At 39.3% G+C, this 14762-nt stretch overlaps 1 pseudogene; it reads left to right on the top strand.

Annotated features, from left to right (window-relative positions):
• LOC120913742 overlaps positions 1 to 14762 on the top strand; it is a 244880-nt pseudogene that overhangs the window by 129683 nt on the left and 100435 nt on the right.

Consider the following 14762-nt stretch of genomic DNA (forward strand, 5'->3'; position numbering starts at 1 on the left):
CAGAGGAACTTGATGTTCTCAATGGAGCACAAATGTGGTGATGTCATAACACTTGTAGTGCATTTATACTTTCTCCAGATCCGTAACTGAAGGTCCATACCTCAGTATGGACCTGGGCTAGAAGAAGAGTCTACAGCATTGCAAAAGTGATTCACCGGTCACAGTTTCAATTTCTTGTAGGCTCCAATGCAAAAAAAATTAGCTTTTTGCATTATTGGAGCATTTATTATATTTTTAAAAAAGGTGTAATTATCCTTACACTCATACCGAGTGAATGTGTATGTGTATTTTAAATGAGTATATAGAACAAAATCAATAGTGATGTATAAATTACTAATTTGTTTGGTCACATACAGTACTGTAGTTGTAAATTTGCAATAATTTGTAATTTCTGTTAATAAAGTATTTTTTAAATAAAGTATAGATCATTGGTTGACACTTTTGGATCTCAGCACATGTGTGTTATCCTTTTAGTACCAATATTTAAGGCACCCAATAAGTTAAAGTATATTTCCACTTTTTCAGGCAAATTTGGATAACACCTACTTAATATTTGTCACGCCTCCCCGTTCACATAGCATAATTAAAAAAAATGCAGCTTTGATTTTTTTAAATGCTCTATTCCTAATCCTCTAGCAATAAAAAAAATCACACACAGTTCTCTTTGTTTATGATGGGGCTGAGCTAATGTGTTTGCCTTAGTTACCCTGTCTATACTGTACAGACAGATCGTCATTATCAACTGTAACTAGATTTAATTGTCTGTCCTAACAAAGGTTTAAAGATTTAGGGGCCAGGTTTCTTGCATTGTATGTTGATGAGGAGTTAGGACAGAGTCACTCTAACATTGTTCAAAAAAAATTGTGCAGTCAGCCATGACACTTTCTCCTGTAAGAAATATAAAAAAGAATGTGTAAATGGGAACACATAACAAACCTATAGTGTTTTTTTTTTATTTGACTGCAAACATGGAAATGTGCGTTCCCTTTAAGTCAGTGTTAGGTTAATGGTTAGATTATTCAAACCCAGGGGGGAGGTTTCACTGCCACCCACTGCTGTCTAATAAACTTTAGCCAGGGCTATCCCCACAGCTGCATGTACACAAAGTGGGGATGCTTGTGACCTAATAAGGCCATGAACAAGTATCCTCACTCCTTTGTGTACATACAGCAGTGGGGCTGTGAATGTCTTGGCCAATGGGCAGCACTAGGCGGGTGTGAGTGAGTGAGTAACTTTTATTGCGCTACAAATGTGAACTAAATCGCCTCAAGGCAAGGCAAGGTGACAGTTTCCTTCTTGGTTTGGTCTGACACCCAATTTGAACAAAACCTGAGCTAATCCATTTTTGGGGGGCAAAGGAGTTATGGGTTAGGTTTTGGGTTTACGGCAACTTTAACAATAACTAAGTCTATGATTAATTGATCAATTTCAACTTGAAATCCAGATTTTTAATATGGTGGGGAATGATTAGAAGTTCTGTCATACTTATATATTTCTGTCTGAGTCTCCGCTATGGACTTTAGCCTCACTACCTGCTCTATGACTGTTATTAGAACAGAAAGTAAGATAAATTGAGAAATTGTATGGTAATCACTAGCACAGAAGGTAAGGAAAACATTTCTTAGTGAGAAAGCCTATTCTGGTGGAATTTCTTTTCATTTTGAGGGGATTCCTCTAATTTCCTTTTGTGTTTCTGACATACAAAGCAAAGAAAATCTTCCAAATGCGGGCACTGAAGAAAAACCCAGAATAAGGTCCTGCCCCCACTCTACTCAAACCTAGACATTTTTTTTGGGTGGGGCTCCACTTTGTAAGTTTAGGGTTTAAGTTTGGAGGAATGGAAGAGCCAAGTGTTAAGGTCAAGCCAACTTGTGGTTGAATGAATTAAAATGGGTTAATATATAGCCTGCCCTAATCTTAAAAGGTTAATTTGAAGGACAAGGTGCAGATTTTGTTATGAAGGAAGTGTTCATTTTGGGGGATTAGGTCAAGTTCAGAGGTTTGGTTTAGCATTAAGTGTTAGGGATGCAAAACAGATTTAGAGGTCAGGGAGATGTGCAGAAACACCTTTTTTTGGTGACTTCTCCATCTGAACAAGCTAATTACCTGGCTCTCACTGTATTCTGAGTCACAAACCTGTAACAAGTATGCATATAAGAGGGAGTAGATAAACTGTCAGTTTTTTTATTGCTGTCTGTGTCCCCGTTTAGAAAATTCACCCTCCCTATTTGTCATATTCTATGTTTTCATCAGAACGAGAACAAATGTAAAATATTTTATTGGGGACACTAGTTCTAGTGACCCTGGTGACAACCAAGGATTCTCTCACTTTGGAGGGATTTCCTCTTATTTCCTGTTTTGGATATAGGGCATGGAGTTGAAGAGAAATCTCTCTAATAGGACACATAAGGCAATATAAAATCCTGACAGGGTGTTATTACCTTCCCCAACTCCATTCAAAAGGAAAAAAATGTTTTGCCTTTAGTTCTACTTCAAACAGTTACAACAACATTTGTTATGGGGTAAACGTTTTCCCAAAATTTCATAAATGGGTTGGCTCTATCATCTAAAACTGCTGGATAGTTTGGTCTGTTAAAATAAAAAAATAAAAATAAAAGACTTTGTGGTCAAAGCACAAGGTAATTATAAAATAAAAAGCCCCCCCCCCCCCAATATAAAAGGAAACCTAATACAGCCACCACATCCAAGAATTGGTAGTTGTGATATAATATTTTTTTATTGTTTTGGGTTTAATACCACTTTAAGGCATTGGATTAGCATGGAAACCAAGAAGTTATAATTTTTAAGCAGAAAGGTCAGCAAAGGGCAGCCTTTATACCCTCTGAGCAATAGGTTTTCTTTACGATACTGTAAGTAAATTGAAATATATAATGTGAAATATCGTTTTAAATGAAAGAACAGATTTTTTAGTCATTGAAAACTTTCATAAGTGTTTGTCTTTTCTTTTCTTTAAATTACTAAAAACAATTATATTCAGCATTGCATCTCACTAAAATGCTCACTAAAAAGCTTCTACACAGAAGATTCCACCATTGTTTACTGATGATACAAATTGTTCACTCTTCCATTATAAAGATTGCTATTTCAGGATTCTGGAAAATTACTGTTGCAAAACTGACATGACTTTGCTAATAAAGTAATTTGAATGGCTTTAAAGGTAAATAACATACATATGTTTAAAAGGCATTTAAATTGCTATTAAAGGATGCAGTCTACTCCAAGTTTATATTGAAAAGTGCAGACATACTTTGTTTCAGTGTCCTTGAAAGCAACATTGTAGAATGCTTTCATGAATTTTATCTTTTTTTTTTTTTTTTAATGAATCCTATTTATGGAGCAGATGTCTTCTGATTGAAGCTCAAGATAGAAATTCCTGACGTGCTTCAAAATAATGACAAACGTCTTTCTGTAGACTCACTTTTTTCTCCTATAAATAGAGAATGAAATAAGAATATAAAATTATTCTACATTTTGATAACATACAGAAGTCTTTATTATTATACCTTTATGAACCTTCTTCACAATTTGGTAAATTAATGCTTTGAATTCAGTATTCCATTTTAAAGTATATCAATTAAGCAAGCCAAACAATTTTCTTTCTTTCGACCACAAGTTGAACAAAAGAAAAATGTTCCACTCCCCATCACCACAGTCAGTGTTGATGGGGGAATCCCTCCCGCTGCACTGTTGTATTCCGACAGCATGAGGTTTCCCAGCCATCATAATACAATTATCAGGGTTGGTGACTATAGCTTCAGGCAGTGATTGTACAAGAATAAAACAACAGGCTGGTTGTACTGAAGTTGATCGATAGATCGACTTCAGTACAACCAGCCTGCCGATTAATGCATCAAATTTAGCTGGTCCCTGCTGAACCAGACATATTTCTATCCTTCTATGACGAACAGTTTATTTCACACATAAATAAACAATTAAAGTAAAACAGCTACTTTTAGTCCCAAACGTGTGTACAGTAACAAAAGTATTACTAATGCCAATACAAACTGTGGAACTACAACCAAAATAATCTTGTGCAATGCTAAAGCAAGGAAAATATAAGACGGCCAAGTAAAACGTAAATATATACTCTGGCAGGTGTTCTACTTGACCATTTTTTTATGCTCATCTTCTGAATTTTATGTGAGTAAGGGTAAATCATACAGTTTTCACAAACAGTTAGCGTCAACAGGTTAATGTAATACATAAAAACTGTACAAACCAAATTTTGTAACAAGTAGTATCATAATAAGCATATAATCATGTAATCCATTTAGTCTTGAATGAAGAGAAGATTCATTCTGGGATGCGGCAGAGTTGACAGGTCTGGTGGGTAAAGCTAAAGGATTGGCTTGATAGATCATGTACGTCTGAAGAATTCTAGCAAATGGCCTAGGATTAAGACAGTATAGGGTGGTTTGAAGCTAGAAACTTGCCAATCGCTGTCAATGTCAAGCGCTGTTGTGACATAAAATTGGTTCTTAAAAAGTGTCTGAGATCATTGGGTTTAATAGGGAGATTGAATATTTCCAAGCATGTTAGATGTCTAACAAGTAATTGTGGATGAATAGGCAAATGGTGTGCGTGGGTAGGTGGTGAATGCACACTGTTTTGAATATTCAGCGTTGTACATAAATAGGTGTACGTTTATGGAGGGAAAAGAAAAAAAAGGAGATGGAAATAAAGGGAGGGGTGAGAGGGTGTTAAGAGGGAAAGAGGGGGAAGGAGAGAGAAAAAGATGGAACAAATTTGAAGGTATTGGGAAGGTACAAACCTCTTATGCCCTGTACACACGATCGGTTCGTCTGATGAAAACAGACCGATGGACCGTTTTTATCGGACGAACCGATTGTGTGTGGACCCCATCAGTGTTTTTCCCATCGGTGAAAAAAAAATAGAACCTGTTTTAAATTTTTCTTATGGTTAAAAAAACGATAGAAAAAAACGATCGTCTGTGGGGAAATCCATCGGTCAAAAATCTACACATGCTCAGAATCAAGTCGACGCATGCTCGGAAGCATTGAACTTCATTTTTCTCAGCACGTCGTTGTGTTTTACGTCACCGCGTTGGACACAATCATATTTTTAACCGATGGTGTGTAGGCAAGACTGATGAAAGTCAGCTTCATCGGATATCTGTTGAAAAAATCCATTGGTTAGTTTTCATCAGACGAATCGATCGTGTGTACAAAGCATTACTCCCCTCCCGTGTTTAGCCATTTGAGTCAAAGACTCCTCTAGGAGTATATTGATGTGGTGTAGGGGGATGCCCTTTGAGGGGTGTGAGGGTGTGAGTCTAAACTTTGTTGGTTGATTGGGAGAGGTTTGAGGTGTAGAGGCATGTAAGCTACTCGGTTTGTGTTTAGTTGGATGGGTATTCTGCAGTGGTTTGAAAGTATGTCCAGCAGGCCAATTTGATCGAAAATTTAGAGTGTATTTCGCTACGTGAATTTGTTCATCCATCTCTGCTATTTTTTTTATCTTATTAAGCCGTTCCTTGATTGTGGGGGGAACAGAGGGTCCCCAGTGTCTCGGGGTGCATTGTTTTGTTGCATTGATCATGTGCAGGGTTAAGGACTTGTGGTATGTTTTGTGTGAGAGGGATAAATGGTGCAGGAGAAATAGAGCTGGTCAATGTTCTAGGTCAGGGATATGCAATTAGCGGACCTCCAGCTGTTGCAGAACTTCAAGTTCCATGAGGCAAAGCAAGACTCTGACAGCCACAAGCATGACACCCAGAGACAGAGGCATGACGGGACTTGTAGTTTTGCAACAGCTGGAGGTCCGCTAATTGCATATCCCTGATCTAGGTTATGGGTGATTATCAGTGAGATAATGTGGTGGACTTCTGTCCAGAATGATTGAATGTGTGGGCAAGACCACAAGATATGTAGCAGCGTGCCTTGTTCTGACTGACATCTCCAGCATTTATCTGTGGCTTCTGGATGATATTTATGTAGTATGTCGGGAGTTCGGTACCAACATGCTAATATTTTATAGTAATTTTCCTGCGTAGAAACGTTAATTGAGCCATTGTGTATATTTTGATAGATGTGTTCCCAGTTCTCTTGTGTGAGCGATAGTGAGAGTTCTTCTACATTGGGCAGACTCAACTATTGTTAGAGGGAATGTCATCAAAGAGTAAAGCGTGCATATTAGATATGAGATGATGCTGCAGGATTTTTTGTGTGCATATTGTTTCAAAGGGAGTAAGTTTTGTGGAGCATGAAGTCTGACTAATGAGCGCAGGTAGTGTGTAATTAGGAGGTATGTCCAGAGAGAAATTGTTTTGTTTTTTTCATTTGTGTGGCTAGGTGGGTCCTGGATAGGATTTTATTGCGATCAAAGAAGTGGTGGGCTAGCACCCTGTCATGAGACCAGTGTTCTTACAGAAAAAGGCTATTCATGCCTGGGGGTTTAACCAAATTGGAGCAAGTGGTCATTGGATGGATGATTACAGACCTTTCTAAAGCAATGCAGAGTGGGGCCAATTAGAGGGTGTATGCGCAGGTCAGATGTGATGTGTCTCTCAAATAGCCAGGGTAGTGTATCCAGGGATAAGGAATTAAATGAAGCTTCTAGGGATACCCAGCCTTTGATTGGAATATACACAACTAATTTAATTATCCTTGAAAGGTGGCATGCTTGGTAGTAATTTTGTAAATCTGGAAGACCTGTCCCTCCTAAGGTAAGGAAAGTTACCTATATGTATCAAACACATTAAAAGGGTGCCTCGTTGATTGATAGGAGTCATCGGCAGATAAATACTACCTCTGCAACCACTGAAATGCATCAGCATCAGCATCTTAGCATTCAACGAGAAGTATTAAGAACGTCCTATGTATTGTGCACAGCATACATGAAAGTGCAAGGTCCTGCCAGGATACATTTTCTGATTGAAGGTCATGTAATTTAGCAATGCATTAGTTAAGGCATTATTGGCTATGTGCCAGAAAAACGAATTTATTCTACCAAGGGAAGCTTTGTCACAACCCCACAGTAACAGTTTATTTGTGTGTTATGTGTGTTTGTATATATACATATATCAGTTCAGGGGTTGGGAGTAGACATGTGCGATTCAGTTCGTAACGAACGGATTTTCGTACGAATTTGTTAGTATTCGTACATACGGATCAATTCGAACATCCGAATAGCTGAAAGTACTAAAACACGAAAATTACGGAATTACGAATAAGCAAAATAACGAACAAGCGAAAATACGAACGTACGATTGGACAAACTTACTAAAATACGAAACAACGAAACAGCAAAAGAACGGAAATTACATCTATAACAAACAATCTGCATTCCGTATTTTAAATCCTTTGTCTGTCTATTTTCTTTCGTATGTTCGTATTTTCATTTGTGTGTTTTGTAAATCTGTTTCTTTGTCTGTTCATAAATTTGTGTACAAACGTTTTTTCGAATGGGCACTGGGCAGTGTAGTTAGTGAGTGATGTATCTTACGTAATATCTTAGCCAATCAGCTTATCTCTTTTGTGCTGAGTCACATTGGACAGTGTAAAGTTTCGATTTATTGAAAAACGTGCTCATTTTGAAGTTTGTTGGCAAAAAGTCCGACCGCGTGTACGGCAGGGCTTAAGAGAAAGTCAATCTTAATATGGATTAGCCGCGTGTTGAAAATGAAACTAAAATACGAGATTGCGAATGACCGCGCCACAATGTATTTACGAAAGCACAAAATTACGAATCCATTAGCGAAAATTATTATCTAACAAAATTTCGAATTTTGAATCAACGAAAATAAATTAGACAGAATTATGAATCATTCAGTATCAACAAAAATAAAACTGTTACGAAAATATGAACGGGTCTGAATAGGAAAACTTGCGTCTTATGAAAGCTACGAATCTTTACGAATCTACGGAATGAGACGAAACAAAACAAAAAAAAAAAACATTTTTTGTTGTGCACATTGGGAGGCTGGTTCAGACTTTTACACTACTTTTGTACTCATTAACCACTTCCCGACCGCCGCATGTATATGTACGTCCACAGAATGGCACGTACAGGTACGTCCTAGCCTTTCCGCGGGTCAGGGGTCCGATCAGGACCCCCCCCCCGCGGGAGCGATCCGGAACGACGGCGCGGCTATTCATTTATAGCCGCTCCGTCGCGATTGCTCCCCGGAGCTGAAGAACGGGGAGAGCCGTATGTAAACACGGCTTCCCCGTGCTTCACTGTGGCGGCTGCATCGATCGAGTGATCCCTTTTATAGGGAGACTCGATCGATGACGTCAGTCCTACAGCCACACCCCCCTACAGTTGTAAACACACACTAGGTGAACCCTAACTCCTACAGCGCCCCCTCTGGTTAACTCACAAACTGCAACTGTAATTTTCACAATAAACAAGGCAATTTAAATGCATTTTTTGCTGTGAAAATGACAATGGTCCCAAAAATGTGTCAAAATTGTCCAAAGTGTCCGCCATAATGTCGCAGTCACGAAAAAAATCGCTGATCGCCGCCAATAGTAGTAAAAAAAAATAATTAATTAAAATGCAATAAAACTATCCCCTATTTTGTAAACGCTATAAATTTTGCGCAAACCAACCGATAAACGCTTATTGCGATTTTTTTACCAAAAATAGGTAGAAGAATACGTATCGGCCTAAACTGAGGAAAAACATTTTTTATATATGTTTTTGGGGGATATTTATTACAGCAAAAAGTAAAAAATATTGCATTTTTTTCAAAATTGTCGCTCTATTTTTGTTTATAGCGCAAAAAATAAAAAACGCAGAGGTGATCAAATACCACCAAAAGAAAGCTCTATTTGTGGGGAAAAAAGGACGCCAATTTTGTTTGGGAGCCACGTCGCACGAGCGCGCAATTGTCTGTTAAAGTGGCGCAGTGCCGAATTGTAAAAACGCCTTTGGGCATTTAGCAGCATATTGGTCCGGGGCTTAAGTGGTTAATTGTGCATTGATTTACTTGCCCAAGCCAGCTTAGTTTAGCTGACTGCAAAGGAGACACACTGTTTTTTTTGCACACATCACAGGCTTAAAGTGGAGTTCCACCCATTTAAAAGTCAGCAGCTACAAAAAGTGTAGCTGCCGACTTTTAATAAACAGACACTCACCTGTCCCACAGTCCAGCAATGCGGCCCCCTGAAGCCTCGCTTCTCTCCCCCTCCTCTCTGCGGAGTTGGCATTGCAAGTGTGATGCGCCCTGCTGTAGTTACAATAAATGTAGCAGTGGCTTTTCAACACAGTGAGCTATTGCAGCAAAGACAGCTAGGACAGTGCGCTGGTTTAAACTAAAAAGCTTCAGTGATGTCCTGTTTTGTCATTCCCAAGTGAAGAGCTGTGGTTGCACAAGCATTAAGTCCACTATGCTGGCATATACTGTAGGAGGTCACAATGGCTACATTCTGTTCAGTTGCTCAGATCTGTATGGCCCTGCAGCATTTATTTAAAAAAAAACAGTGCAGTGAAGAATAATACATTTACCAATGTTCAGCAGAATGTTTGGCCTAGTCTATTTTATGGTGTCAAACACATTTCCAGTAATGTGTTAAAGAGAATCATCTCCTAGCTGTGTATAATAGTAATTTTATTAAATATAATTTTTTAATCCAAAGAACTGCTTCAAGAGAGCATCTGGAAACAGATGAAAGTCCAAGGACATTGATGAGTCAAAGGGCCCAGGGTTCAGTTTCAGAAGGATACAGCAAACTTCAAAGTAGTTGAAATCAATGGGAGCCAAATCTGTCAAATTGAAAATGCACATTTTCTGGGCTAATAAGCAGGGGGTGGAAAAATAACATCTGGGTGGGCATTGCCCAGCCAAAACTGCACATGCACCGCGCATGCGCAGAATGGAGCCACGGCTGAGTTTATGATCAGCTGTTGCCAAGACTAGTTCATGTAGGAGAGGGGCAGATATTTACATGAAGGGGGTGGGTATTTCAATGATGGGCAGTGCTGGGGGCAGAATTTTTATCGATGCCCAAAAAATTTGCTAAATAAATCTTTATCTAATATAGAAAAAGCCACCCTTCAATTGACTAAACATGCCCTGCAAGCTTTCAAAATAAATAGCAGATAAAGTTTTCTTTAGCAGAATCGTTTGGCCATTGATAAAAATTCTGCCCCAGCACTGCCTTTTATTGAAAAATCCGACCCCTTTATGTAAATATCTGCCCCCACATACATGAATGGGCCTCGGCCACACAAAACAACAGCTGATCGTAAAGTCAGCTGTTCTGCAGCTCCGTGCGGGGCATGCGCAGTTCCCCCTGGGCATTATTCGGAACCCAGACATTTCTCGACTGAACCCCGGTCCCACCACCTCTTTAGGGCTTTAAAATTCTGGGAGGTGGGGCGGGGCTTTTGGCCATGTGACCGCCCTGATTCACCATGAATTCCCATGATCAAAAAAACTCCTCAGTGCATGCAGTGATCGGAAGGTTATTGTTAGCCGCTGGTCACTGTGTCAGGAGCATGCACCATGCGCACTCTTGGCACAGATCTATTGGCACTATTGCATGCAAATATGTGGCCCCTCTGCACCAGGGCCTGGCTGCCAAAAGACCGCATATTTGTGAGCACTCGGCGCCAACAGGTTAAAAGCCAGGAGCAGTGGTTTAAATGCTTGAACTAAAGTATTAAAAATGCATATTTATTTAAATAACATGTCTTGAGGTTCCCTATTCCTGCCTGTAAGGGGTTTATCTCTGTGATGTACAGAAAGTGCTGCAGCACTGATATTTAAAAAGGAAAATGTGTTTAAAATTGCTGTAAAATTATATTTTGTTCCCCAAAAATACATTTTGTGTATTTTGGGGAACTTCCGAAGGGGTCTATGTGCATTTTTCCTAAATGTCACTTTTGCTGTCACTTTTGCTGTAGTACACCCTACATCAGAATGAAAATAAATTAGCATAGAGTCCCCCTAAAATTCACACCGTACCCTTTGAGTCAGATATGAGTTTTAAGGGGAATAGTCAAACAAATTAAATGCATAGCTTCACCCTAAAAACCTATTCCCCACCACCCTCCCCCTCCTGAACCACACCAGAGCACATGCCCTTAACATGATGGTTTCTCCTAGCAAACCCATTTTTCTCCATGATAAAACAGACAAGGGACTCTTCCTCACAATAGCTCTCATCAGCCATCTATAGGAAGGGGCGGGGAAAGCGGTGACATCATTGCCAAAATTTGGTCATTATTTTGTTATTGCCCAAATATAGCCATGAGACCATATTTAGCCAATGACATAATCATTGCGATCTCCACCCCTTTGCTTAAATGGCTGGAGTATCCCTGCAATGTATGTGAATTAGGAGGGTGATGTCAGTAGTTCGTAAGAATGCAGAAGATGCAAGCACCGTTGATTCCTTCGTAACCATTGACAGCCAGAAGCTGTCACATTTGTCCATGCCAAATTCCCTAAACTTTCAGTGTCCAAACTTACGAGGTGTGTCTAAAAAGTTAGGCGAATGGTCCAATATCTCAATGGCAACATGGGCTATCCAGAGACACGTCAAGAAGCGTCACCTAGCTTGGCGTACATGTAAGCATCAGGGTAAACCTGCTGTGGTCAGTCAAACATAGTCAGTGTGAGAGGTAGGGTCACAGTGCAATGTAGCAACGAGTGAACATCAAGTTCTTCTACAAATTGGGGAAAATGGCAATAAAGATGCAGAAAGTGTTGGTTCAAGTGAATGGGATGAAAGTAAAGGAATGTATGGACAGCCGCACTCCAAAAATCTTAAAAAAGACGTGCCCTTTATTGGTAAAGGAAAAAATGCACTACAACAATCAGCACACAGTGGGGAAAACAGCTGACGCCTTTCGCATTGATCTTCAATGCTTAGTCATAGCTATGACTAAGCATTGAAGATCAATGCGAAACGCATCAGCTGTTTTCCCCACTGTGTGCTGATTGTTGTAGTATTCCTTTATCTGCATATCCTGTGCATTGCCGGCACCCGTTTGGTTCTTGAGTGGACAGTGATCACCTTAGGTGTGCTCACCTGGAGCGGCAGTTTCCTTACCTGAATGGGATGAAAGCCGTGAGCAGAAAATGTGTTTATGACTGGTTTAAATGCTTTTGCAGCGGGAAGGAAATAACTGAGGATGAGCCACGTTCTGGTTGGCTATCGACAAGCAGAACCCCAGATATAATCGAGCGAGTGAGACAAATGCTGGCACAAGATCGTGACTGACTGAGGAATTGGCATTAGCAAGAACGCAGTGCGCACACCATCGTCCACGAATATTTGTTCCCCCGGTTGTGCAGCACAAGTTGACAGAAGAACAGAAAGCAAAACTGATGGGAAAACTCTGGAGAATTCATTACCATGTGTGACCAGGATCCATCCTTTCTGCAAACCACCGTCACAAGGGGATCAGACCTGGTGTCACCAGTTCGATCCAGAGTCCAAGCAGCATTTCCATGACCCAATTACCTGCTTGAAGTGTATCATGAAAGGTGCACGTTTTGCATGACGGAAATCCAAGAATGTGTGATAGCGGTTCTGCGATCGATTCCTAAAAAGTCGTTTGCTGACAGTTTCCAGAAGCTTTAAGAACATTTCCAGAGGTGTGTTTTGAAGGATGGTGTTTATTTTGAAGTCCGATAAAGGTCATTTATTTCTATCTTCTGTTCTGTTTGTTTTCTGATACCATCCGCAAAATGTTTTAGACAAGCCTTGTAAGTTACATTTGAACCAAACAATTAACTCATCCCTACCTCTGAAAATGCTATTTGCCTGACTGTATTGCTGATCCACTATCTTCCGAACTTTCTGAGTGACAGGAACAAGCATTGGAAAGTAGGCTGGTTAGAGTTAAACTGAAATGAGAGAAGGCCATATTCTGTCCAAATAGATAGATAGATTGATTAGGAGCCTGGATATAGTCATTTTGTTCAAACTTTAAAGTAGGTCCAAAGTCATGCAAGTGCAATCTAAACTAGCTTGATTAATTAAGAGATGTGCCAAAGGTTTCCTACTTGAAATTTACATAGATGCATGCCCTAAGTGTTCATGCATTATTCATTCTAAAAGAAAAGAGCAGCATATGCTTGGATTTCTGTAAAATGTGTCAATCATTTGTCTGAGTTGATTATACATCATAAGTGAATGGACAATGTTGTTAGTGATTATTTAGCAGAATCTGTATGTTTTATCCAGAATATGTCTGCTGCCAGGGGAAATACAGGAAACACTGTGCTCTAAAGAAGAATGCGGTAAAAGAATTAGCTAGATTATAGAAGCAGAACATAAGTATTAATGGCACGGCCACAAGCAGTTATGAGCCATTAAAACTACATAAAGCCTTTTTTCTGCATCCCTTGTGCTTTTACTTAAAATAACAGACCAAGTATTTTTTGCTTTATTTTATTAAAATGACAGTTGAGTCATTTTTTTATATTCTTGAGCTTACCGGGCCAATGCTCTTATTTTTAAAACTTTTAATACACACAATTCTTGCTGCATGTTTCAAATGACAGAGATTTCAGTTGAAAAGTTGTGCTTTGAATTCTCTTCCGCAAGCACAATGTGAATTATTCACAGTGATAAGAATTTGTTGACATCACAAAAACTGGTGTTTGCATAATTTAAGTTTAGCATTGAGAGCTCCAGCACAACAATTATGAGACTTGTCTAAGTTGAGATTGAAAATATGAAATAAAGCCAACTCAGGAATGTTAATAGAGTTGTTATTTGTTCTTTGTTTTCAATAGCCCATTAGCTATGGCTTAATAAATATTTGGTATTGTGCTTTCAAACAGTAGAACAGCTGTATGTCTGCAGAATAAAACATACTGATGATCTATTGGAAGATTAAAGCATTCACATCCTTATAAATGATAATGCTTTAACTTAGTAGCAAGTTTTTCATACAGAAGAGAAACTTCAGCAAAATGCAAATTGATTCCATATAAAGGGAGTCTAAGTGTTATCCCTGTAAATCTTTTACATTGATTCAACTTTAATATACAGCTCTGGTGTATGTTTAATTAATACTTATGTTGAGTTATTATTCTACTGGTTACCTGAAAGTAATTTTTGTGTTTACTTTTTACTGCCTTATTGCACCATTTTTTTATATGCAGATTTAAAGATTCTCCCTTTAATGCCCAAGCTAGACTAGTACTACCCATCAATATACCTGCTGAACAGAGGCTGACATAATGATAAGTCAACCCTGCATTTGGGTTGATTTACTAAAACTGGAGGTGTGCAAAATCTGGTCCAGCTCTGCATAGAAACCAATCAGCTTCAATTTTTGTTTGTCAAAGCTTAAAGGAACAAAATTAAAGCGGGAGTTCACCCGAATTTTTTTTTTTTAACATTAGATTGATGCTCATTTTGTCAAGGGGAATCGGTAGTTTTTTTTTTTAAATCGAAGCAGTACTTACCATTTTAGAGAGCGATCTTCTCCGCCGCTTCCGGGGATGGTCTTCGGGACTGGGCGTTCCTATTTGATTATCAGGCTTCCGACGGTCGCATATATCGCGTGTCACGAATTGCCGAAAGAAGCCGAACGTCGGTGCGACTCTATACGGCGCCTGCGCACTGACGTTCGGCTACTTTTGGTAAATCGTGACGCGATGTATGCGACCATCGGAAGCCTGTCGAAAGCCTGTCAATCAAATAGGAACGCCCAGTCCCGCAGCCCATACCCGGAAGTGGCGGAGAAGATCGCTCTCTAAAACAGTAAGTACTGCTTCAATTTAAAAAAAAATACCTGATTCCTCTTGACAA

This window comes from Rana temporaria, chromosome 9 (genome assembly GCF_905171775.1).
Source record: "Rana temporaria chromosome 9, aRanTem1.1, whole genome shotgun sequence".
NCBI classification, from domain to species: domain Eukaryota; kingdom Metazoa; phylum Chordata; class Amphibia; order Anura; family Ranidae; genus Rana; species Rana temporaria.